The following is a 24,711-nucleotide window of genomic DNA, read 5'->3' as shown; positions in this document are numbered from 1 at the left end:
GCAAGTCAGACGGAGCTCAGACACACACCACCATCTTCCTCAGGCGCTAGCTCCGCCCCCCCATGCCTGAATCATTTTGACAAAGGTCTGTCTCTTCACATTTTGGGTGGACAGGTGAGTTCTCCTTGGGGTAACTATGGCCCCCGCCGCACTAAACACCCGCTCTGATGCTACACTATTTGCCTGGCAGAACAGCTTTTCCAGGGCAAACTCTGCTAGTTGCGGCCACAAATCCAGTTTGGATGCCCAGTAGTCCAGCGGATCTTTAATGTGGGTTGGCATGGTGCTGTCCAAGTATGCCACCACCTGCTGTTTCAGGTCCTGCTCCAGGTCTACCTGCTGCTGCTAGTGAGTACTTTCTTCACTATGGGGTGAATAAAGCTACTCATCAGCGACTGTAGATTCAGGCTGCTGCTGATGGAGCTGGTACTGCTCCTGCCACCCCACCCCTACCCAGCAGCCATGGCAGTGGAACCTGAGCGCAGAGGGCCCCCTGTCAGACCTGTGAGAGGATGGACGATAGCGCAGATAGGCAGCGGCCAACTGACTACATAGGATGTCTCTGTAGTAGTTCAGTTTGTCCTCCCTCTCAGTGAGCGTAAAAAAGGCCCCCATTCTGGACCAATAACGAGGGTCCAACAAGGTGGAGAGACAGAAGTCATCCTTTTTCTTTTTCCTACGCAAGCAAGTGAGCATGGATCGGGCCATTTGCGCAAGTGACTCAGAGGGACTCACTGCCTCCATCTCTATTGCATACTGCCACGGTGTGTCTGGGTCCTCTGTCTCATCTTCCTCATTGCTCTGGAGCTTCTCTGGCTGCTCCTGCTCCTCCTCCCCTGTCACCTCAGTAGAAAAAACACCCATTTGGCTACTCATTGCCTTAGCTCCAATGTCCTCCTCCCGCTCCTCCTCTTTTTCTAGTTCAGCCCCACAGGGCTCATGTGGCCCTGAGATCTATGCGCCACGTCTCCAGTAGCCATGAGTAGCCATTGTTACCAGCATCTGTTTTAGGACATGAAGCAGTGCAATGATGTCGTTCAGCCCGTAGTCCTGGCGACTGACAAATAACGTGACGTCTTCAAAGTGCCTGAGCAAACGACAGGTGTCACGCATGAGCTGCCACTGGCTGACATCAAAGTTAGGCCTCATGCACACGACCGTTGTGTGCATCCGCGGCCGTTGTTCCGTTTTCCGTTTTTTTTCCGCGGACCCATTGACTTTCAATGGGTCCGTGGAAAAATCGGAAAATGCACCGTTTGGCATCCGCGTCCGTGATCCGTGTTTCCAGTCCGTGAAAAAAATGTGACCTGTCCTATTTCTTTCACGGCCAACGGTTCACGGACCCATTTAAGTCAATGGGTCTGTGAAAAATCACGGATGCACACAAGATAATCATCCGCATCCGTGATCCATGTCTGTGATCCGTGTCCGTTTTTTCCTATCATTTCAAAGGCAAACTTGACTTAGATTTTTTTTTTCATTTTTCATGTCCGTGGATCCTCCAAAAATCAAAGAAGACCCACGGAAGAAAAAACGGACACGAATCACGGAACAACGGAAACCGTTTTTGCGGACCGCAAAAAAAACGTCCGTGTGCATGAAGCCTTACACAGGGGAATACTCCTATCCACTTGCATCATCAATAAATTGTTGATGAACTTTCTCTGTTCGTATAGTCAGTCAAGCATATGGAGGTTGGAATTATAATAGGTGGAAACTTCGCATATCAGCCTATGTTGGGGGATGCTGTTCTGCCGCTGCAGTTCAAGAAGGGTGTGCTTTAAAGGGTTTCTGTCACCCCACTAAAGTGATTTTTTTTTTTTTGGGCTAGTGAAATTAGTTATATTGCGATATATGACAATATAATTGTGTTACTTACTTTGATCCAGCAGTTTCTGCAAAAAACAAAGTTTTATAATATGTAAATTCGGTCTCTACCAGCAAGTAGGGCGGCTACTTGCTGGTAGCTGCTGCAGAAATCCGCCCCCTCGTCGTGTTGATTGACAGGGCCAGCCGGGATCTCCTCCTCCGGTCATTTTTTGCAGAAACTGCTGGATCAAAGTAAGTAACACAATTATATTGTCATATATTGCAATATAACTAATTTCACTAGCCCAAAAAAAAATAATAATCACTTTAGTGGGGTGACAGAAGCCCTTTAAAGAGGACCTTTCATCTGGAAAACCATTGCGAACTAAGTATCCTGACATATACAGCGGTGCCCGGGGATCTCATTGCACTTACTATCATCCCTGGGCAACGCTCTGTTCTCCCATTATGTCCTCCGGTATCTTCGCTCAGTAAGTTATAGTAGGTGGAGACTTAGGACTCTTGGTTATAGCAGGCAGAGACTGCCCTTGTTCTGCTGCGCGTCTCCTCCTCCTAGGCTGTAGCGCTGGCCAATCGCAGCGCAGAGCTCACAGCCTGGGAGTTCTTTTTTCTCCCAGGCTGTGAGTTGTGTGCTGCTATTAGCAAGCGCTACAGCCTAGGAGGAGGAGATGCCCAGCAGAACAAGGACAGTCTCCGCCTACTATAACTTACTGAGCGAAGATACCGGAGGACATAACGGGAGAACGGAGCGGTGCCCAGGGATAATAGTAAGTGCAGTGAGATCTCTGGGTGCCACTGTATATGTCAGGATACTTAGTTCACAATGTTTTTCCAGGTGAAAGGTCCTCTTTAAGGTGTACGATTGGCTGAAGTGCATGCAAAGTTTCCTGGCCATTTTTAGAATGTCTTGCAGATGGGTGGAAGACTTAAGGAACCGGTTGACAATCAGATTGAACATGTGTGCCATGCAGGGCGCATGGCTCAGCTTATCGTGACGCAGCACACACACAATGTTCTTCTCATTGTCGGTCATCATGGTTCTGATTTTAAGTTGTCGGGGAGAAAGCCAAGATTTGATTTCTTGATGGACACGGAGAAGTTCCTCCCTTGTGTGACTCCATTCGCCCAGGGAAATGAGGTGTAGAACATTGTGACACCACTGTGCCCTGCACATGTGGTTTGCTGGAGGGGCAATGTGACTTGTTTCTGCAGTGGAGGCTGAGGACATGGTGGAGGATGAGGAGGCAGAGGCAGACATTGTCGCAGGACCAACAGCGTGACAACGTGGAGGCAGAAGCGGAGTGACATGGCCAAGTTGCTGGTGTGGCTGTGCAGGAACCACATTCACCCAGTGGGCCTTAAAGGACATGTACTGTCCCTGACCGTAGTTACAGCTCCACACGTTAGCGCTGCCGTTCACTTTGGCAGACACCGACAGGCTCAAGGACTGGCCCACCTTTTGTTCAACATATTTGTGTAGGACTGGAACTGCCTTTTTCACAAAGAAATGATGGATTGGGACTCTCCACCTCGGCTTGGCACAAGCCCTCAGTTCTCTAAAAGTTGTAGAGTCCACCACTTGGAAAGGGAGGGACTGCATCACCAGCAACTTGGACAAGAGCACGTTCAGCTTCTGCACGGTTGGATGCGTGCACACATACTGCTGTCTCTTGGCAATCGCTTCGGTGATCGATTGCTGACAAAATGACTAATGAACAGTAGGAACAGGAGCATCTGGACAAGCTGAAGATGGGAATGACAGACAGCTCACTTCGGCTGAGGTAGTGGAGCCTTAAATGGCTGAAACCAGGTGCGTGTCACTGGGTGATGCAGAGGTAGCTGCTGCAGGCTGGGCCACCACATCGGAGCCACAGTTCTCCCAGGCCACTGCATAATGACGCTGCATATGTTGACGCAGGGTCATAGTGCCAACATTGGCACCCTGGCCACGCTTCATCTTCTGCCCACATATTCTACATGTGGTCACATTAACCTCCTCTGGCAGCTTAATAAAAAAAACTGCCAAACCGCCGAGTAGGTGATTTTTGCCCCAACAGTCCGTACTTACTGACTGCTACCGCCGTTGCCTCCGCGGACCCCTAAACCACTACTTCCCGGAAAGGTAGGCTGCTTCGATGCAGGTGGCCTACCTTTGGCACTTTTGGCCCCTGATCTGAAACTGCTGCCACCCTGTTGACTTCCAGCCATGCTACCACCTTGCTGGCTCAGCCGCTGCCTCACAGGCAATCTGCCACCCTCTTCTCCTTAGGATGATGAAGCCCCTTCTGCACCTGGCTCCTAAGTGCGATCCATTTCATCGTCATCAAGTAGCATCTGGATTAGTCAGCAAAGAAGCCACTTCTCTCCAAAAAAAACATCAGGGACAGATTGATCTTCTGCAGAAAATATGGTGAATGGACTGCTGAGGGCTGGGGCAAAGTCATATTATCCGATAAAGCCTCTTTCCGATTGTTTGGGGCATCAGGAAAAAGGCTTGTCCAGAGAAGAAAAGGTAAGTGCTACCATCAGTCCTGTGTCATGCCAACAGTAAAGCATCCTGAGACCATTCATGTGTGGGGTTTCTTCTCATCAAAGGGAATGGGCTCACTAACAATTTTTCCCAAAAACACAGCCATGAATAAAGAATGGTACCAAAACACTCCAACAGCAACTTCTTCCAACAATCCAACAACAGTTTGGTGAAGAACAATGCATTTTCCAGCACGATGGAGCACCGTGCCAAAAGGCAAAAGTGATAACTAAGTGGCTCGGGGACCAAAATGTTGACATTTTGGGTCCATGGCCTGGAAACTCCCCAGATCTTAATCCAATTGAGAACTTGTGGTCAATCCTCAAGAGGCGGGTGGACAAACAAAAACCCACTAATTCTGACAAACTCCAAGAAGTGATTATGAAAGAATGGGTTGCTATCAGTCAGGAATTGGCCCAGAAGTTGATTGAGAGCATGCCCAGTCGAATTGCAGAGGTCCTGAAAAAGAAGGGCCAACACTGCAAATACTGACTCTTTGCATAAATGTCATGTAATTTTCAATAAAAGCCTTTGAAACTTATGAAGTGCATGTAATTATATTTCACTATATCACAGAAACAACTGAAACAAAGATCTAAAAGCAGTTTAGCAGCAAACTTTGTGAAAACTAATATTTGTGTCATTCTCAAAACTTTTGGCCACGACTGTACATACAGAGGTTTGAATTAGGCATTTTAAATACAGCCATTTGAAATACAGCATTTTTGTGTAAAGATATATTTACTGCAGGCCTAAACTGGTTCAGGGCCTGTGAGATACCACCTTTACATGCAGGGGTTTGAATTAGGCATTTCAAATACAGCCATTTGAAATACAGCCATTTTTTGCAACAAAATCTTTAATTGGGGCCTAGTCTGGTTCAGGCCTTGTGAGGTACACCCTTTACATACTGTCATTCTTTTCTGCTATTAATTAAACACCCATTTAGGGCAAGATCCTAAATTCGAAAAATATGAGGAGAGCGTCAAATAAGGCACGTTGCCCAGGTCGTGGTGCTGCTGGTGGAGCTCCTGTTGCAGGCAGAGGACGTGGTCGATCTGTGCCAGCTACACGCACAAGTGAAAACCCTTCCTCAGGTGTGAGTAGGCGACAAAACCTGCAGCGGTATTTGGTTGAGGTATAATGGTGAGGCCTGAACAAGTACAGGCGATCGTAGATTGGGTTGCTGACAGTGGATCCAGTTCTTTCACATTGTCTCCCACCCAGTCTCCTTCTGAAAGAACACAGTTGGCACCTGTTGCCGATGTCCATCTGTCTTTCACCTCACCTTCTTGCAAATCAGCCAATCAGTCTGAGCCCCAAGTCATGCAGCAGTCTCTTCTGCTTTTTGATGACTCTGTTAGCAGGGTTTCCCAGGGCCATCCACCTAGCCCTTCCCCAGAAGTGGAAGAGATTGAGTGCACCGATGCCCTACCACTTATTTTTAAAGATGAGTACATGGGAGGACCATTGCAGCATGTCTCGGATGATGACGAAACACAGCTGCCAACTGCTGGGGCTTTCGAAAGTGTGCAGACCGACAAGGAAGTCAGGGGTGAAGACTGGGCAGAAGATGATGTGGCGGACGATGAGGTCCTCGTCCCCACATGGAATCAAGGTCATACTAGTGACCGATGTAGTTCGGAGGAAGATGTGGTGGTCGCACAGAGCCACCAGCACAGCAGAATAGGGAGCAGGGTGCAAAAGTGGAGTGGCCATCCTCTAGACAGTATGTCTCCTACTGCCCACCACAGCAAGAGACCGAGCACACCAAAGCCAGCTCCAAGGAGTTCCCTGGCGTGGCAGTTCTTCAGACAATGTGCTGACGACAAGACACGAGTGGTTTGCACGCTGTGCAATCAGAGCCTGAAGCAAGGCATAAACATTCTCAACCTGAGCACAACCTGCATGACCAGGCATTTAAGTGCAAAGCACGAACTGCAGTGGAGTAGACACCTCAAAAACCAAGAAAGGTCTCTGGCTCCTCCTGCTCCCTCTTCTACTGCAGTTGCGGCCTCTTCATCCACATCTAAAGTGATAGTGCCACCTGGCACCCCGCAAACAGAGGATCTGCCAGCAACACCAACACCTGGGTCGCCAAGCATCTCCACAATATCCCACGCAAGCGTTTAGCTCTTCATATACCAAACGCTGGAGAGGAAGTACCCCCCTACCCACCCACAATCCCTAGCCCTGAATGGCAGCATTTCTAAAGTACTGGCATTTGAAATGCTGTCATTCCGTCTGGTGGAGATGGATAGTTTTAAAGGCCTTATGGCGGTGGCTGTCCCACAGTACATCGTGCCCAGCCGCCACTACTTTTCAAGGCGAGCCATCCCTTCCCTTCACAACCAAGTAGGGGACAAAATCAGGTGTGCACTGCGCAACGCCATCTGTGGCAAGGTGCACCTGACTACCGATATGTGGACCAGTAAGCACGGTCAGGGCCGTTAAATCTCCATAACAGCAAACTGAGTAAATGCAGTGGTGGCTGGGCCTGAGGCGGATAGCAGTTTGGCGCATGTCCTTCCACCACCGAGGATTGCAGGGCACTTTAGTTTGCCTCCTGTTGCTTCCTCATCCTCTACCAGATCCTCATCCGGTCAGCTCAACACCTTCACCATCAACTTCAGCACAGCTAGGGGTAAGCGACAGCAGGCAGTTTTAAAACTTATCTGTTTGGGAGAGAAACCCCACACTGCGCAGGAGCTGTGGACGGGCCTTGAACAACAGACCGATGAGTGGTTTGTGCCAGTCAGCCTCAAGTCCGGCCTGGTGGTGTGCGATAATGAGCAAATTCTCGTAGCAACTCTGGGACTAGCCAGTTTTATGCACATCCCTTGCCTGGTGCATGTGTTGAATTTGGTGGTGCAGAGACTCCTTAAAAATTACCTCGACATGTCAGAGCTGCTACATAAAGTGCGGGCTTTCGGCGTTCTCACCCTGCTGCTACCTCCTCCTCCACCGCCGCTTCCACCGCCACATCCACCGCCACATCCACCGCCTCCTCAACCTCCTATTCCATATGGAGCTGGTCCTCCTAGATCAAGATTATTATTTTTTAATTTTACATATTTTATGTTATTTAAAGTAATTTCCCTATCCACGTTTGTTTGCAGAGCACTTGCCATGCTCTTAACCACATTTTCATGCCATTTGCAGCCCTCTAGCCCTTTCCATAACATTTTTACAGCCATTTTAGTGCTCAAAAGTTCTGGTCCCCATTGACTTCAATGGGGTTCGGGGTCAAGTTCAGGTCAAGTTCGGGTCCCGAACTTGAACTTTTTTCCGAAGTTCAGCCAAACCCGTCGAACCCGAACATCCAGGTGTCCGCTCAACTCTACTAATGTCCTCTCTGGATAAATGGGGTTGGGACCATCAGTTGCGTTGTGGAGAAGTCAGGTGGATACACAGCTGTCCTACTGAATAGACTGTTAGAATTTGTATTATGACAAGAAAAAAGCAGCTAAGTAAAGAAAAACGAGTGGCCATCATTACTTTAAGAAATGAAGGTCAGTCAGTCCGAAAAATTGGGAAACTTTGAAAGTGTCCCCAAGTGCAGTCACAAAAACCATCAAGCGCTACAAAGAAACTGTCTCACATGCGGACCGCCCCAGGAAAGGAAGACCAAGAGTCACCTCTGCTGCGGTGGATAAGTTCATCTGAGTCACCAGCCTCAGAAATCGCAGGTTAACAGCAGTTCAGATTAGAGACTAGGTCAATGCCACACAGAGTTCTAGCAGCAGACACATCTCTAGAACAACTGTTAAGAGGAGACTGTGAATCAGGGCTTTATGGTAGAATATCTGCTAGGAAACCACTGCTAAGGACAGGCAACAAGCAGAAGAGATTTGTTTGGGCTAAAGAACACAAGGAATGGACATTAGACCAGTGGAAATCTGTGCTTTGGCCTGATGAGTCCAAATTTGAGATCTTTGGTTCCAACCACGTGTCTTTGACCGACGCAGAAAAGGTGAACGGATGAACTCTACATGCCTGGTTCCCACCGTGAAGCATGGAGGAGGAGGTGTGATGGTGTGGGGGTGCTTTGCTGGTAACACTGTTGGGGATTTATTAAAAATTGAAGTCATACTGAACCAGCATGGCTACCACAGCACCTTGCAGCGGCATGCTATTCCATCCGGTTTGCGTTTAGTTGGACCATCAATTATTTTTCAACAGGACAATGACCCCAAACACACCTCAAGGCTGTGTAAGGGCTATTTGACCATGAAGGAGAGTGATGGGGTGCTGCACCAGATGACCTGGCCTCCACAGTCACCGGACCTGAACCCAATCGAGATGGTTTGGGGTGAGCTGGACCGCAGAGTGAAGGCAAAAGGGCCAACAAATGCTAAGCATCTCTGGGAACTCCTTCAAGACTGTTGGAAGACCATTTCAGGTGACTACCTCTTGAAGCTCATCAAGTGAATGCCTAGAGTGTGTGCAAAGCAATAATCAAAGCAAAAGGTGGCTACTTTGAAGAACCTAGAATATGACATATTTTTTGTTATTTCACACTTTTTTTGTTATGTATATAATTCCACATGTGTTAATTCATAGTTTTGATGCCTTCAGTGTGAATCTACAATTTTCATAGTCATAAAAATAAAGAAAACTCTTTGAATGAGAAGGTGTGTCTAAACTTTTGGTCTGTACTGTATATATATATAGTGGTCATGCAGGTGGAATACTGGTGGAAGAAAGGTATATTTCACCCAGATTTCTCACCTTGGTGAAGTAAGTGTAATCCAGGGAGTGCTGTGGCCTCAACAAACTTAGTTGTTTAGGCAGGATTCTTTTTGGAATACGTGGGGCCTGGATTATGCGGAGCGGGTGTTAAGGTTGGTAGAGGGAGCGACCGTTCCCTTCCTTCCAGGCCAGTTTGTTGTTATGCTCTGAAACACCTTAAGGCAGCTAACCTCATTAGAGTACTATATGCAGAGTGCTGTGGCTCACTTAGGTGCAGGAAGCCTGCAAGGACAGCACACAGTGCTGTGAATACTGAGGACCAGGGAACAGACAGCATGCTGTGTGAACGTCAGCTTACCAACAGTAGCCTAGGTGAGACAAACTCTTTGTGTTATTAGTTAGTCCCAGACGGGAAGGCTTTTGTTTTGTGATTTGTTACTGCTATACTCGAAATCCTGGGTTCCACTAAAAAGCATGTGATGTAAACTTCCTGAAATCGGACTCTAAATAAAAATTGATGCAAACTTTATATCATCTGTGCCTCCGTGAATGAACAGAACTGTACGCTGCCCCCCCTTGCAGGCTTACAATTGGTGGAGGATGCGTGCATAACAGTTGCTAACGTTTGTTCTCTGCAAGAACTTTTTGCTCCAGTGGATGTCGTGGGTAAAGCCCGCTATCGGTCTGCAGGAGACACACGCTAATATGGAAGCAGCCATAACCCAGTTTAATAAAGCGCAGGCTGAGGCGAACCTACGCCAACAGGAGACGAACCGCCGTTTGTCAGAACAAATGGCTGCCCTTACAAAAGCCCTGCTGGTTGTTTCCCAGACTGCTCCAACATCTCCCCGGAATCCCAGGAAAACTGTGCAACAGTCGCTACAGAAGTTAACCCCGGAAGACGATATTGAGACATATCTAACAATTTTTAGCGCACAGCAGAGCGGGAACACCTTCCGGTGGCTGATTAGGTTGATGTCTTGGCACCTTTCCTATCAGGGGAGCCCCAGAAGGCGTATCATGACCTTGGCCAACAGGAGGTCTGAGACTATACTAAGCTACGAGCGGTAATTCTGGCACGGTTAGGAGTAACCCCTGCTGTCCAGTCCTGGTGCGTGCATACCTGGCACTTTGATGTAACCAAATTTAATCACTGAAAAATGCGTAAATGGTGGTTGTATAAGGAATTATATGTCACAGAGGTCAACCACCTAAAATATAGCTTTTAATGAAAAATATTAAAAATGACTACCATAAATCCCTCACGTGGGGACAATAGAACAAGACAGACAAACAAGCAAACAAGCACAATTGGGCTAAATCAGGACAGGAGGGAAGATGGTATGGCAGAGAATAGGGCAGGCCAGAAGGGTCCCTAGTATAACCCTAGGGTATCCCTTACTCATGCTCAGCCCAGAGATGCACCCAGATGGTGGGAGCACTCTGTCCCCGTACCTGCCCTATCTGTCCTTAAATTGACCCTAAAACACACAAAAGACCCTTATGGATGCCCAGATCATATAATATAATAAGATATGAATACCAAATTGATTGTTTAAAATAAATTAAAGGTTCTCGTCTCCACAGATCCGCAAAACACATACGGATGTCTGAATGGAGACTTACAGGGGGATGATCAATGACAGGGGGGTGATCACCCCATATAGACTCCCTGATCACCCCCCTGTCATTGATCAGCCCCTTGTAAGGCTCCATTCAGACGTCGGTATGTGTTTTGCGGATCCGCAAAACAAGGACACCGCGGATCTGCAAAACACGGACACCGGCAATGTGCTTTCCGCATTTTGCGGATCCGCACATTACCAGAACTATATAGAAAATGCCTTTTCTTGTCCGCAATTGCGAACAAGAATAGGACATGTTCTATAGGCTCTACAAAAAACGCAGTGTTCGCCCGATCAGGCCTGATCTTGTGCGCACACTTGCGTTCAGTCCGCCCCGCCGTAGTGACAGAATTTTTTTTTTCTGATCACAAAAAAACACTGTAAAATCGATGCGGCGCTATAAAAAGATCAATTTTGAGGGGCATGGCGAGTTTATAGAAAATTTTTTTTTTTTTTTTGGGCACAGGTTAGCGGAAATTGATATTTTTTTTTCTTCTTACTCTCATATTCCACTCCAAAAAATAAAATCTCACTTGAACTCACCATACCCCTCACGGAATTCAAATGCGTAAATTTTTTTCGACATTTATATTCCAGACTTCTTCTCACGCTTTAGGGCCCCTAAAATGCCAGGGCAGTATAAATACCCCACAAGTGACCCCATTTTGGAAAGAAGACACCCCATGGTATTCCGTGAGCGGCATGGCATATTTTTTTTTGGCACAAGTTAGGGGAAAATGATCATTTTCCGCTAACTTGTGCCAAAAATATATATATATATATTCTAGGAACTCGCCATGCCCCTCACGGAATACCTTGGGGTGTCTTCTTTCCAAAATAGGGTCACTTGTGGGGTCACTTGTACTGAAATACACCCTTATATATTTTTACCAGAAATAACTGCAACAGTGCAGTGTGTATATATTTTACTTTTTTTTACTGAAGTATGCCCCTATATGTTTTCACCAGAAATAACTGCAGAAGTGAAATGCATATATATTCTTTTCTTGTAGTACTGATATAAGATACTAAAGATACTAAGATATAAGCCACTTTTACACATAGCACTTGCAGCCCAAATAGCTGAATGACTGAGCTGTCTAATGGATTTTTGGATCCCCAAATAATCTTTCCATGCACTTGTAAATTGCTTTCCTATCAAAGTCCCTAGCGACTTCTGACGTCTCTCCCTGCAATAAGATTCTATGAAATGATTCCTCCCTATCTTTTCCCTGCACTTATAAATCATTTTTTTTCTGTCTTTTTGCCCCATGTCCTCAGTCCTCACACGTATAGCCCCCATTTTAGGAAAAATGCGATTCATTACCACAAAGAGGAAATTCGCATCAGTTGCAAATCAAGTTTTTTCCCGAAATTCGGATCAAATTCCACTTCTTCAGCTTCGATTCACTCATCTCTAGTAATGACACATGTGTGAGATTACCAAGGCAGCTCAAGATGTGTGATCATATCAATCTGCTGTCAGAGGGAACGTCCAGAGACATGGGAATTCTATCTCAAAAGTGTATATTCACTAGTATGTATACATGTACTAGTGATGACAGGCACTCGTTATCTGAGATGATCCGGAGAGAATGAGTAGAAAGTTGATATTTATTACATCTAATACACATGCATAAAACAGATAAAACCTAAGAAAAAAATAAATAATAATAATTAAAATTATGGTCAATGTTTGTGTCAAATTGTATGTAACATCAACCGCGACTTGATGCAACACATAGCAAAAAATAGCAAAACAGTCTCAGCTGTTGAAGTATTTGATGTGTCCACCTGCCGTATAGTTCACACTTTTACGTTATGTCATAAGCAATTGAACCCCCTATGCATCATGTAAATTGTTAGAGATGACAATACTTATGTTAAATGTTCATCAATTTGTCATAATGTCCAAAAATTGATTCAAGAAGACGCTAATATTAAAAGAAAAAAATAATAATTGCTATTGGAATGTACACATGGGGTTAAGCATCCCCCCAAAAAGCTGTTGCCGTAGTCAATTATACTCCAGATACATCAAGAGCTTACTCTTGATGTATCATAATACTAATAAGAAAATTAATTTCAATTATGAATAATCGTTATTGATGTAGTTATAGGATTAAATATGAGGGAAGTATGGGGTATTGTCATTTCTACATTGCCTCAATTGCTTGATCTAATACTACTATGTGCAGTTGAAGAACATTTTAATAATGAAGAGCATATGTTGGTCGCCATGTTATGTCTTTATGAATATCTTCCACAATATGCTAAATAAAATTCTGAATTGCCTCTTGGGAGACTAATCGTAGCTCCTTATGAGGAAAACACACCTTGTCCACAGAAAAGGCATCAAAACCGCATATGTATTTTTTGAGAGAAGCCACAGAGGCTTATGACACATATAACTTAAACATTTGATTTCTGATAATAATGCGGGTAACTAGGAATATGGCCATAATATAATGTGAGTGAGATGAATATCTGATCTAGTACGGGTTTGTATCATTCGGATCTAAGAGGAGGACTGAAGGCTATAGATATCACAATACCAATTACGAATAATAGTCATTGATGTTGTTAGAGCGTTATATGAGGGACATAAGGGGAATTGTCACTCTACTTTGCCTCAGTTGCTTCATCCAATACTACTATGTGCAGTTGAAGAACTATATAATAATAAAGAGCATATGTTGGTCGCCATGTTATGCCCTTATGAACATCTTCCACAACATGCGAAACAAGGTTCCCAACTGCCTCTTGGGAGACTAACCCTGGGTTCACACCTGAGCGTTCGCGATGGAGCGCTCTGTATGCGCGATTGTACCGGCGTTTGCAATCGCGCATACAGAGACAAGCGAACGCCCATTGTTGCGCGTTCCCGAAAGTCTATGTATGGGAACGCGCGACAAAACGCCCCAAAGAAGCTCAAGAACTTTTTTGAGCGTAGGCCGTTTTTTAAGTGCGTTCAAACGGGCTGTAAAACGCTAAAGTGTGAATCAGGGCCATAGGGAAGCATTGGTTTTCATGTGTTGAGCGTTTTACAGCGCGTTTGAAGGCGCTGTAAAACGCTCAGGTGTGAACCCAGCATTACTGTAGCTCCTCATGTGAAAACGCACCTTCTCCACAGAAAACGTACCATCCAAATCGCATGTGCGTTTTTTTTGGGAGAAGCGGCAGAGGTTAATGACATATATAACTTATACATAGGATTTCAGATTATAATGTGGGCAACTAGGAAAATAGTCTTAATACAATGTGAGTGAGATAAATATCTGACCCTGTACTGGTTTATATGATGACCACTACTCCACATTTTTTGGAGCCACTATTGGTTAAGATGACTATATAAGAGGGGAGGCCACGAGTTAGCAGGTAGCCACTGATGAAGGAGTAAGTTTATACTCCAAAACGCATCTGGGTTCTTGATACCTGTACAATTGGATGACCTCTATTCAATATCCATGGATAAATAATGCGAGTGAGGTTGCGACAAGTTTACATACAAGTGCCGCTTACAATCTTTCAACCTTTCTCCCAGTACTCTATTGACAATGGGACTGCAAGAGAAAAGCCGACACGCGTGAGCGCTTGACCGTCGAACTAACGAGTCACGTGGGACGCTGAGTGCAGATCCCCAGGAGCAGCACAGGTGGGAGATACGGCACTGCCTGCACCTTACTCTTCAGGAAAGAGGTAACATATGGTACCCAGCTGGGCATGTGCGACGCCACGGAGCAGCAGTGGGTAATAACCTTACTGACTGTTACTAACATTGGAAATATATCAGTGTAAGCAGCCATTCGATATTCCACTAACATTGACCACCAATGAATATGCCAGAAAGACTTATCTATTGAATTCAGCTACACCTATGATGTTGCACAATGTATGGAGTATAAATGACTATGGTGACAGCTTTTTGTGGTGGATGCTTAACCCCATGTGAACATTCCAACAGTGATTTTTTTTCTCATATTTTTTTTTTCTTTTTCTTTTAATATTAGCGTCTTCTTGAATCAATTTTTGGACATTATGACAAATTGATGAACATTTAACATAAGTATTGTCATCGCTAACAATTTTTATGATGCATAGGGGGTTCCGTTATTTATGACATAACATGCACTTACCAAATACTTCAGCAGCTGAGACTTTTTTGCTATTTTTTGCTAAGTGTTGCATCAAGTCGCGGTTGATGTTAATTACAATTTGACGCAAACATTGACCATAATTTTAATGATTTTTTTATTAAATTTTTCTTAGGTTTTATCTATTTTATGTATGTGTATTGGATGTAAAAAATGTCAACTTTCTACTCATTCTCTCCAGGTGATTTCAGATAACGAGTGCCTGTCATCACTAGTATAATTATATATTCTAACTTTGATAGGATGATTCAATTCGACAAGAGCACCTCTATCCTGCCAACAGATGGGTGAGCCTCTATAAGATTATTCATTTCAAGTATGTATACATGTATTTATTAGTGATGAGCGGCAGGGGCAATATTCAAATTTGCAATATTTCGTGAATATTTGGGCGAATATTTGTCGAATTTCGAGAATTTGTCATTATTTTCTTGAATGTGAAACTAAAGGCGTGGGTCACTTTTGCTACATTTTTCAAGCTGTTAGAAGTTTCCTGAGACTAGAGAAAATGGTTGGCACGGCAGAACATTACAATAGCTTTATATGCAGATAGAGTGCTCCAATATATTTACGATTGTGCAAATTAATGATGGGCATATTTTTGCACAATACGTGCAACTTCACATTTTAGCAGGTCTGACTACATATTACTGATTGGTGCACTAAGTATTGTTGTGAACTTGTGACATCACAGCTCTACAGGGAGTGCAGAATTATTAGGCAAGTTGTATTTTTGAGGATTAATTTTATTATTGAACAACAACCATGTTCTCAATGAACCCAAAAAGCTAATTAATATCAAAGCTGAATAGTTTTGGAAGTAGTTTTTAGTTTGTTTTTAGTTTTAGCTATTTTAGGGGGATATCTGTGTGTGCAGGTGACTATTACTGTGCATAATTATTAGGCAACTTAACAAAAAACAAATATATACCCATTTCAATTATTTATTTTTACTAGTGAAACCAATATAACATCTCAACATTCACAAATATACATTTCTGACATTCAAAAACAAAAACAAATCAGTGACCAATATAGCCACCTTTCTTTGCAAGGACACTCAAAAGCCTGTCATCCATGGATTCTGTCAGTGTTTTGATCTGTTCACCATCAACATTGCGTGCAGCAGCAACCACAGCCTCCCAGACACTGTTCAGAGAGGTGTACTGTTTTCCCTCTTTGTAAATCTCACATTTGATGATGGACCACAGGTTCTCAATGGGGTTCAGATCAGGTGAACAAGGAGGCCATGTCATTAGATTTTCTTCTTTTATACCCTTTCTTGCCAGCCACGCTGTGGAGTACTTGGACGCGTGTGATGGAGCATTGTCCTGCATGAAAATCATGTTTTTCTTGAAGGATGCAGACTTCTTCCTGTACCACTGCTTGAAGAAGGTGTCTTCCAGAAACTGGCAGTAGGACTGGGAGTTGAGCTTGACTCCATCCTCAACCCGAAAAGGCCCCACAAGCTCATCTTTGATGATACCAGCCCAAACCAGTACTCCACCTCCACCTTGCTGGTGTCTGAGTCAGACTGAAGCTCTCTGCCCTCTACCAATCCAGCCACGGCCCATCCATCTGGCCCATCAAGACTCACTCTCATTTCATCAGTCCATAAAACCTTAGAAAAATCAGTCTTGAGATATTTCTTGGCCCAGCCTTGACGTTTCAGCTTGTGTGTCTTGTTCAGTGGTGGTCGTCTTTCAGCCTTTCTTACCTTGGCCATGTCTCTGAGTATTGCACACCTTGTGCTTTTGGGCACTCCAGTGATGTTGCAGCTCTGAAATATGGCCAAACTGGTGGCAAGTGACATCTTGGCAGCTGCACGCTTGACTTTTCTCAGTTCATGGGCAGTTATTTTGCGCCTTGGTTTTTCCACACGCTTATTGCGACCCTGTTGACTATTTTGAATGAAACGCTTGATTGTTCGATGATCACGCTTCAGAAGCTTTGCAATTTTAAGAGTGCTGCATCCCTCTGCAAGATATCTCACTATTTTTGACTTTTCTGAGCCTGTCAAGTCCTTCTTTTGACCCATTTTGCCAAAGGAAAAGAAAGTTGCCTAATAATTATGCACACCTGATATAGGGTGTTGATGTCATTAGACCACACCCCTTCTCATTACAGAGATGCACATCACCTAATATGCTTAATTGGTAGTAGGCTTTCGAGCCTATACAGCTTGGAGTAAGACAACATGCATAAAGAGGATGATGTGGTCAAAATACTCATTTGCCTAATAATTCTGCACTCCCTGTATGTCTGTAGCATGTATGTATGGACAGCAGAACCTATCACACTACCTAACACCCTGCACTGGAACCTTTCAGCTACAATATCTCACCATCTAACCTACACTGACTCTCCCACTAACTATCTGTATTATATATACACTCACCTAAAGAATTATTAGGAACACCTGTTCTATTTCTCATTTATGCGATTATCTAGTCAACCAATCACATGGCAGTTGCTTCAATGCATGTAGGGTTGTGGTCCTGGTCAAGAGAATCTCCTGAACTCCAAACTGAATGTCAAAATGGGAAAGAAAGGTGGGCTACAACAGCAGAAGACCCCCAACGGGTACCACTCATCTCCACTACAAATAGGAAAAAGAGGCTATAATTTGCACAAGCTCACCAAAATTGGACTGTTGAAGACTGGAAAAATGTTGCCTGGTCTGATGAGTCTCGCTTTCTGTTGAGACATTCAAATGGTAGAGTCCGAATTTGGCGTAAACAGAATGAGAACATGTATCCATCATGCCTTGTTACCACTGTGCAGACTGGTGGTGGTGTAATGGTGTGGGGGATGTTTTCTGGGCACACTTTAGGCCCCTTAGTACCAATTGGCCATCGTTTAAATGCCACGGGCTACCTGAGCATTGTTTCTGACCATGTCCATCCCTTCATGACCACCATGTACCCATCCTCTAAAAGCTACTTCCAGCAGGAAAATGCACCATGTCACAAAGCTCAAATAATTTCAAATTGGTTTCTTGAACATGACAATAAGTTCACTGTACTAAAATGGCCCCCACAGTCGCCAGATCTCAACCCAATAGAGCAACTTTGGGATGTGGTGGAACGGGAGCTTCGTGCCCTGGATGTGCATCCCTCAAATCTCCAACAACTGCAAGTTGCTATCCTATCAATATGGGCCAACATTTCTAAAGAATGATATCAGCACCTTGTTGAATCAATGCCACGTAGAATTAAGGCAGTACTGAAGGCAAAAGGGGGTCCAACACCGTATTAGTATGGTGTTCCTAATAATTCTTTAGGTGAGTGTATATAAGCTAACTAACTATCTAATGTAATGACACAGCAAAGCACAGAGCACAGCAATGACACTGCTCTCTCTCTCTCATAATTGCAAAAAAAATGCAGAAAATGGCTGCTGGGGAGGTTCTTATATAGTAACGGGCAGGCAACTTTACTATTGGTTGCTGGGGATGTTGCTAAGCTCAGACAAAGACATTGCAGCCTTCTCAATGGCTCACAAGCAAGAAGCAGGGAGGAATGATGTGTTCAAGTAAAAAAAAAAAAACTAGAATATTCGCGAATACGAATATATAGCACTATATTCCAAATATTAGCGAATTCTTGAAGTGGCGATATTCACAGTTAATATTCACAATATGAATATTCGCACACAACACTAGTATTTATACATGTAAATGAGGTCATTTCTATGCTGTCTTTTTTTTTTTTCTAGCCTTAGGCTACATGCACACAACCGTTGTTTTGGTCCGCATCCGAGCCGCAGTTTTTGTGTCTCGGATGCGGACCCATTCACTTCAATGGGGCCTCAAAAGATGCGGACAGCACTCCGCGTGCTGTCCGCATCCGTTGCTCCTTTCTGTGGTCCACAAAAAACTATAACCTGTCCTAGTCTTGTCCGTTTTGCGGACAAGAATAGGCAGTTATAGTAATGGCTGTCCGAGCCATTCCGCAAATTGCAGAACGCACACGGACGCCATCCGTGTTATGCGGATCCACAATTTGCGGACCGCAAAACACACAACGGTCGCATGCATGTAGCCTTATAAGCAAAATGTCGCCCTCCTTTGAAAACCTTTCAAATTCTCTTACATCATTTTTAAAATGTGTAACTCTAAAGAACATCCAAGGTTTCTGTCCACATCTTCAAACATTTGCCTGAATATCTGTGTAATTGACTTTAAAAAGGCTCTTATGGAAAAAAAAAAAAAAGTGTCTCTTAGACTATGATATAGAATGCAGGTTGTGAAACAGGAGGATACATTCCTCCTATTGTTCTAAGAAAAGAAGTTCCAGAACATGAGTTTCCAGGAAGATAAAAAAAAATACTATAATGGCTAAAAGCTATTCACAAGGGATAAGAAATTGAAGATAGTTTCCAAGATTTCTTCTTCATTTTATTTCAAAAAATATATATGCAGCGAGCACCTTACTTGAAAATGTTCTCTGGCGTTGTGAGCCAGATTAGACTCTAGATGGAGCTGTCATGCAAGAACAAGTGTCAGAATCACATTCTAAAATCATATCTCACAAAGAAGCTGTTACTACAGTTTCTCTGGTCAGACATGAAAAGATCTTTGTCTTTGATTCAAGCTGTTAGGGGAAGTATGTCAAAAACATTTCTGAAACTGAATGCATAAAATGACAAATCATGCACAAAGATTGTAAACTTTGAATCTAAAATGTCTAAATATGGCTTAATGTTTTGCTAACATCTCATTTACCAAACAAACATTCTCGCCACATGTAACATCACTAATAGAAATAGACAATGACCGTTCTGCCACCCTACAGACTACGTAGGAGGATCTCAATAAATGTACTAAATAAAAAGAAAGCAAAAATAAAATACACTATAAATATAAGGGTCAGAATGACATGTTCCATGCAGCTGCTGATAAAGTTAAGATGAACTTCCATGTCTTTAATACATTTTTCACTATTGAATGAACAGATGAATGAGTCAGTTAAGGTTGTCGGAATATATTAATTAAGGTTGTCATTAAACTTAACAGAAAGTCATAAGGCTGATTCAGCATCTTGTCTGCTCACTGGATCGAGTTGGCAGTCTGACATCTTGATGATGTGCCTTATGCATCTGCTTTATTTTATTCTACAAATTCTTGAATGCCATAATAATTTGTCTCAGAAAACACTGGCTTTCCTATTCCATATTTTCATATTTGGTGTTCCTCAAGGGTTAAATTGAATTAAAAATAAATAAAATAAATAAATACAAAATAAATAATGATAAAACTTTAGTGCTATCTACCCCAAAGGAAGTTTTGTGCAATTTCATCCATAATGACTAGAGATGAGCGAATTGAAGTTGACAAAGTGGAATTGAAGTGGAAAAAAATTATTTGCACCGAATGCGGATTTTCTTACGCTTTGTGGTAACAAATCAAATTTCTTCCTAAAATGGCTGCTGCACGTGTGAGGACGTGAAGCAAGCAAGTCTGGGAAGGCGGAATCACCCATAATGCCATGCATGCAGCCAATCAGCAGCCAGACAGCTCTGTGATGTCACACCCCTATAAATAGTGTCAGCCATATTGGATTCCGCCATTTTCCGGTGTACTTAGTGCAGGGAGAGACGTCAGCAGGCGCTAGGGGCAGTGCTACAAAAAACTTCATTGTGCTAAAATAAACAATTTACAGGTGCAGGGAAAGATTATTCAAGGAGTAAGGAAAGAATAGGGAGGAATCATTCTGCAACATTTATTTAGAACAGGGTTCAGTCGGGGAGGTTACAGCCTGGGTAATGGGAACAATTCTATTATACCTTGCTACACTGACCCAAATTGCCATTATACAGCTTTGTAGTTCCAGCAAAGTGTTCTTGTTATTGGGGTGCAAGTGCTGTTTGATAAGGTATTAACAGGGGTTATTACAAGGAAATATTTCAACATTTTATTTTCCCTTATGCGGTGCAGTTATATGTTCTAAAGCATTTTTGGCTTGTATTAGTGGGGGAAAAAAGGGCTTATTAGCCGATGTGTGGTGAAGAGCAAAAATTACATCCCTTTTTGTTGTTTATTAGTGGCAAAAGAAAAATATATTTGCTGTTCAGCAATGCAGTTATTTGTTCTAAAGCCCCTCTTTGTTGTTTATTAGTGGCAAAAGTAAAATATATTTGCCGTTCAGCGGTGAAGTTATATGTTCTAAAGCCTTCTATGGCGTGTAAAGTGGAAAAAAATAAGGGCCTATTTGCCATTCAGCGTTGCAATTATATGTTCTAAAGTATTTTTTGTTGTGTAATAGTGTCAAAATAAAAATATGTTTGCCGTTCAGCGGTGCAGTTATATGTTCTAAAGCCCTTTCTGTTGTGCATTAGTGGCAAAAGTTAAATATATTTGCCATTCAGTGGTGCAGTTATATGTTCTAAAGCCCCTTTTTGTCATTTATTAGTGGCAAAAGAAAAATATACACTCACCTAAAGAATTATTAGGAACACCATACTGATACGGTGTTGGACCCCCTTTTGCCTTCAGAACTGCCTTAATTCTACGTGGCATTGATTCAACAAGGTGCTGATAGCATTCTTTAGAAATGTTGGCCCATATTAATAGGATAGCATCTTGCAGTTGATGGAGATTTGAGGGATGCACATCCAGGGCACGAAGCTCCCGTTCCACCACATCCCAAAGATGCTCTATTGGGTTGAGATCTGGTGACTGTGGGGGCCATTTTAGTACAGTGAAGTCATTGTCATGTTCAAGAAACCAATTTGAAATGATTTGAGCTTTGTGACATGGTGCATTATTAAGTGTGCCCAGAAAACATCCCCCACACCATTACACCACCACCACCAGCCTGCACAGTGGTAACAAGGCATGATGGATACATGTTCTCATTCTGTTTACGCCAAATTCGGACTCTACCATTTGAATGTCTCAACAGAAATCAAGACTCATCAGACCAGGCAACATTTTTTCAGTCTTCAACAGTCCAATTTTGGTGAGCTTGTGCAAATTGTAGCCTCTTTTTCCTATTTGTAGTGGAGATGAGTGGTACCCGGTGGGGTCTTCTGCTGTTGTAGCTCCCCCCTTTCTTTCCCATTCTGACATTCAGTTTGGAGTTCAGGAGATTGTCTTGACCAGGACCACAACCCTACATGCATTGAAGCAACTGCCATGTGATTGGTTGACTAGATAATCGCATTAATGATAAATAGAACAGGTGTTCCTAATAATTCTTTAGGTGAGTGTATTTCCCGTTCAGCGGTGCAGTTATATGTTCTAAAGCCAATTTGGTTGTGCATTAGTGGCAAAAGTTAAATATGTTTGCCATTCAGTGGTGCAGTTATATGTTCTAAAGCCCCTTTTTATCGTTTATTAGTGGCAAAAGAAAAATATATTTGCTGATCAGCGGTGAAGTTATACGTTCTAAAGCCCTTTTTGTTGGGTATTAGTGGCAAAAGTAAAATATATTTGCCATTTAGCAGTGCAGTTATCTATTCTAAAGCCCTTTTTTGTCAGGCATTAGTGGCAAAAGTTAAATATATTTGCCTTTCAGTGGTGCAGTTATATGTTCTAAAGCCCTTTTTGTCATGTAATAGTGGCAAAATAAATATTTATTTGCCGTTCAGCGGTGCAGTTATACATTCTAAAAGTGAATGCTCAACAGACAAGATCAGTTTTTTGCGAGTTATTGTTCTCACGGATCAGAGGAAGGGCAAAATAATCAGTAATGTTGTTCTGGTTCTTATCAATGGTCAGGTAGGTTGATACATTATTCTAAATTAGATAGATACGTGCATGCACGGCGAGATAAATAACACTGACACTCTATATAAGGTCAAAGCATAACTCAAATTTATTAGTTGGGGGATTCACATTATATACCCTCCATATTAGTGGGAGAAGTGGGCTCACATGATTGGTCTATTAGCAAGAAGGAATGTTAAACAGGAAATACGTTTAAGGCATATGTATGATAGACTCAGAGGAATTCCTGACATTTTAAAGTTTTTGCTGCAAATAGTTTCAATCATAAAATTGTATACTGGGGGTTGTCTCTCGGACAGACACCATTTTGCAAGTGACAAGCAAGCGTCCATTATATTCCATAACAGTCCCTACTTGGAATCTTGATTGTAGCACCTTCTCTGACTAGTGAACCCCTTGGAATACCATTTGCAATCCTCTTCACCCACAGTGGCGATAGACTTCCTGTTAATCGGACTTATGATAGTACCCTGGGATTCATCTTTCCCTATCTCGGTACAACATCGTAATTAATGGGGGAACTTGTGTTGAATTCTTTGGTTCCCATTTCTTCTTCATCATATAGCAGCACAATAGGCTGTTCAGTAGTTTAAGTCACAATTTTTTCACATATTTTTCGGTCACAGGGTGCAATGCAACATAACACTACAAATTTTTGAACCATCCAAACTACTCATCCCATGGGTCTGTGTCAAGGAACCATGAACCAGACGTACAACAAGAGATACGTGGAAATAAGAAGGCTTTATTGCAAATCAAGCTGTAAGCAAAAGTCCAAACGGATGGCTAAACCGGAGCAGGGTCTTGCGAAGCCAGAGGTCAGGAGCCAGAAGGGTAGTCAGACGAAGCCAGGATCAGGAACCAGAAGGGTAGTCAGACGAAGCCAGGATCAGGAACCAGCGGGGTAGTCAGACGAGGCCAGGATCAGGAACCAGAAGCAGCAGCAGTCTTAGAAGCATGTGCACACAGGAGGACCAAGCAAGGAACTGAAGCCACTGACCTCCTATATATATGAGCTAGGCATCCAGCTCCTCCCAGTGGGAAGGAGAAGCCACAGGGTGGGAGGCTACAAGAAACCCAGAAACCAAGATGGCCGCCAGCACATGTCAAACGAAGGAGAACAGCAAGAAGGTAAGACCATGACAGTACCTCCCCCTCAAGGGCCCCTCCTCCGCGGAGTAAGGAACGGTTTCTGAGGGAAGCGTGCGTGGAAGGCTCGGAGCAAGGCAGGAGCATGGACATCTGCGGAGGGAACCCAGGAACGCTCCTCTGGACCAAAACCACGCCAATGGACCAAAAACTGCAACCGACCGCGGACCAGGCGTGAGTCCAGGATATTGCTCACCTCATACTCCTCACGATTGCCCACTTGGACCGGACGAGGCCGAGGAACCGAGGAAGTGAAACGATTACACACCAATGGCTTCAACAGGGAGACATGAAACACGTTGGAGATCCGCATGCCAGGAGGAAGCGCAAGGGCATAGGCTACCGGGTTTACCCTGCGAAGCACTCGGAAGGGACCAACAAAGCGAGGCGCCAGCTTGGGAGTGGGCACTCGAAGGTTGAGGTTGCGGGTGGACAACCATACACGGTCTCCGACCTGGTAGGAAGGAGCGGGCGCTCGTCTGCGATCAGCCTGGAGTCTCTGGCGCTGCGCAGAGACCTCAAGGGACCTCTGGATCTGTACCCAAGAAGCACGTAGGACGGAAAGGTGATCCTCCACAGCCGGAATATCCTGGGGAGAGAATACCAACGGTAACACGGCAGGTTGGAACCCATAATTGGCCATGAAGGGAGACGTCCCAGAGGAAGAGTTCACCGCCGTGTTCCTGGCAAACTCAGCCCAAGGCAGGAGGTCAACCCAATTGTCTTGGTGATCGGAGACATAGCAACGAAGGAATTGCTCCAAGGCCTGATTGGATCGTTCTGTGGCCCCATTGGACTGAGGGTGGTAGGCCGAGGAGAAAGAGAGATGAATCCCCAACTGGGAGCAAAAGGCGCGCCAGAACCTGGACACAAACTGACTCCCCCGATCCGACACAATCTCCTTGGGCAAACCGTGCAACCGGAAGACCACCCTGGCGAAAATCGTGGCCAACTCTTGTGCAGAGGGTAACTTCTTGAGAGGAACACAGTGGCACATTT

Source organism: Bufo gargarizans, chromosome 1 (genome assembly GCF_014858855.1).
Source record: "Bufo gargarizans isolate SCDJY-AF-19 chromosome 1, ASM1485885v1, whole genome shotgun sequence".
Classification (NCBI taxonomy): Eukaryota; Metazoa; Chordata; class Amphibia; order Anura; family Bufonidae; genus Bufo; species Bufo gargarizans.
This window is presented reverse-complemented; position numbering follows the sequence as displayed.